The sequence below is a fragment of the Lemur catta genome, chromosome 1, assembly GCF_020740605.2.
Source record: "Lemur catta isolate mLemCat1 chromosome 1, mLemCat1.pri, whole genome shotgun sequence".
In the NCBI taxonomy this organism is placed as follows: Eukaryota; Metazoa; Chordata; class Mammalia; order Primates; family Lemuridae; genus Lemur; species Lemur catta.
This window is the reverse complement of record NC_059128.1, coordinates 267,691,776-267,695,076: the sequence shown is the minus strand read 5'-3', so window position 1 is coordinate 267,695,076 and position 3,301 is coordinate 267,691,776. Positions and strand designations below refer to the sequence as shown.

Genomic DNA, 3,301 nt, shown 5'->3' with positions numbered 1-3,301 from the left:
AAAATTTACTGATAATTTCAATGATATATGAAATAGGTAATGCAGTCTGTTTATGTAGAATTACTTTAAGTGAAACTGATTCTGGATTCTGTTTATTTCCACTTTCTTCAATAAAATCCCTAATTTTTTTTTTAAAAAAATTATCCACTCGAGTGCAGTGCTTAGAGGGAAAGCGAGAGGGAGACTGGACATTGAAAGAATGAGCAGGAAGCAGAGAAAATGGCATCCACGGATTACAGCACCTGCTACAGCCAAGCTGCAGCCCAGCAGGGATACAGTGCTTACACCGTCCAGCCCGCAGAAGATATGCACAGACCACAGAGGCATGTGGGCAGCAAAGCTAGGGAACCTATGGCCAGCCCTCTGATGTCAGCTATACCCAAGCTCACACCACTGCGATCTGTTAGCAGACTGCCTATGTCACCTCCTATGGACAGCCTCACACAGCTTATACTACTCCAAGCGTCCCCCAGCCAGCCTGTCCAGGGGTATGGCACTGGTGCTTATGATACCACCACTGCTACAGTCACCACCACCCAGGGCTCCTATGCAGCTCAGTCTGCATAGGGCACTCAGCCTGCTTACCCAGCCTATGGGCAGCAGTGAGCGGCTACCAAACCTGCAGGACTGCAGGATGATAACAAGCCTGCTAACACCAGTCAACCTCAGTCTAGCACAAGGGGTTGCAACCATCCCAGCCTAGGCTATGGACAGAGTAACACCAGTTAACCTGGGAGCTACCCCATGCAGCCAGTCACCACACCTCCATCCTAGCCTCCTACCAGCTATTTCTCCTCACAGCCAATGAGTTACGATCAGAGCAGTTACTCTCAGCAGAACACCTATGGGCTACTGAGCAGCAGTTACTCTCAGCAGAACACCTATGGGCTACTGAGCAGCTATGGACAGCAGAGTAGCTATGGTCAACAAAGCAGCTATGGGCAGCAGCCTCCCACTAGTCGCCCCTCCATCCCAAACTGCATCCTACTGCAAGGCTCCAAGTCAACATAGCCAACAGAGCAGTAGCTATAGGCAGCAGAGTTCATTCTAGACAGGGCCACCTCAGTAGCATGAGTGTTTACGGACAAGAGTCTGGAGGATTTTCTGGACAGAGAGAGAACCAGAGCATGCGTGGCCCTGATAACCAGGGCAGGAGAAGAAGGAGACTTGATCATGCAGGCATAAGCCATGGTAGGTGGGGAGGAGGATGCAGTGGAACGGGCACTGGAGAGCAGGGTGGCTTCAATAAGCCTGGTGGACCCACTGACAAAGGATGAGATCTTGATCCCACCCGTAGATCTGGATGAAGACTCTGACAAGAGTGCAATTTATGTGCAAGGATTAAATGACAGTGTGACTCTAGATGATCTGGCAGACCTCTTTCAGCCATGTGGGGTTGTTAAGACGAACAAGAGGACTTTTTTTGTATTCTATGTATGTTAATTCTGCAGGTCCTTCAGTCTTAAGTTTGACTATCAATTTTCAGTGTTATTTATTTCTAATGTAGTCAATTAAGGTTAAATACAATTTTTACATATTATGAGTTTGATATGTAGTATTTATATTTCTTTTCAATTCTATGTGTTTGCTGATTATTGTTACAATAACTTTGACTCATGAGATTTTTAGAATTTTTTTTCTCAGTTTCTACATAGATTATTTTCTCTACCTGTTTAAACTGCTTTCTAACTTAATTTCATTGGAGTTTCTGAATATATGACCTAAGTTACATCAATGTTTAAAATTTATCAAGATTTACTTTGTGATCAATCTGTAGTCTGAATTTGTAGCCTGTTTCCACATATATTTATTTTTCATAAAAATAATCAATAAAACAATAATGAAATATTGCTGAATATTGTATTTTACTTCTTTTTAATCAAGCTAGTTATTTTTATAGTTTAGTCTTATACATAGTTATTATAGAGTTGCTTAATTTGTCACTTTTGAAGAAAAGCAATTTATAGTGTATATCTTACAATTACAGTGGATTTTTTAATCTTTCTAATCGTATCAAGTTTTTTTTCATATATATTAAGCCAAATTATTAGATGCATATAAGTTTAGATATGATTTTACCAACTATATCCATATACCTATCTATATGTATGTAGAAGAAGTATGCAAAAATCTTAGCAGGACAGGACTATTCATCATCATAAATTTCCTTCCCAGTTAGTTTATGAATTTAATGTAAAATGGTAGATGTGTAGTGATCACAAGAGCAGCATGGATATGTTGTTGTTTTTTGTACTTGTTTTTATTTCATTATTTTTGTTAAGTCCACAGTAGACCATATTTAAAAAATGAAGGAATAATTACCAGATCAATTTCTATAAATAAATAAATAAAATTAAGCACAGGAATAAAAATATTGGGCTTAGAAATAACTAGCACCAACATATCCATTGTAAATGAAGATAAAAGGAAAGAATATATGCTAATCCAGCTAAGTTATCAGTTTATTTTTTTAAATAAAGATGATTTCTCTGTGTTTTATTTTTAAGTATAAAATGAGGATATAAACTGTGAATTGGAAGGGAGAAAGGTAGCAAGTTGAATACGTGTAAAGAGAGTGATGATAGAAAAGGAAAAAGCATTCCCTTGGTTCGTTCAATATTTAGTCAGATTAGAAACCATAAAACTGTGACCATTATCACTTAACAAAATTTTCTTATTTTCTCAATAATGTCCAACTTTTCAGTTATAGATTTATTGTAGGAAAAAGTTTGCCAGGGAGGCAAGGAAGCAGAGGAAATATACAAAAGAATATTTGGAAATAAGAATTGGAAATCTTTGTTAAATAGATGAGAAAGTGAAGATGACCACTCAGTTTAAATAAAGGGCTCAAGGATTAGATAGGTTTACATAAAGTGCAGGTATGGTGATAGAATTATAATTAAAGGGCAAAAAATATAGGAGATTATGATCAAATAACAGGATATCTCAATATAATATTGCACAAGTTGAACTTTTAAAACTGCTGGTAAATGCATGAGGTGCAGAAACTTCAAAGTTTGAAATAGAGTTAAAATAAGTGTTTGAAAATGTTGAGGCAAAGAAGTAATCTATAACAGGGTGTCTCAAAGCACATGAAAGAGGAAGAGGAGTTTTTTCTGTAGTTTCAGATTCATTGCAGGGCAGTGCTTTTGCCTAAAACTAGACAAATTAATTGGGAAAATGATTATGGGCATGGATGCTATAGTTTTAAGGTTTCTAATATCTTTTAATTTCTGTGTTTATCTCATGGTGTTCCAATTATAGTTTTTTGACTGGAAATCACACTTTCAGTAACACCAAC

At 37.4% G+C, this 3,301-nt stretch overlaps 1 pseudogene; it reads left to right on the top strand.

Moving 5' to 3' along the window:
- The first annotated feature begins 219 nt into the window (after positions 1-219).
- LOC123650326 lies at positions 220-1,443 on the top strand (annotated as a pseudogene).
- Positions 1,444-3,301: the final 1,858 nt, after the last annotated feature.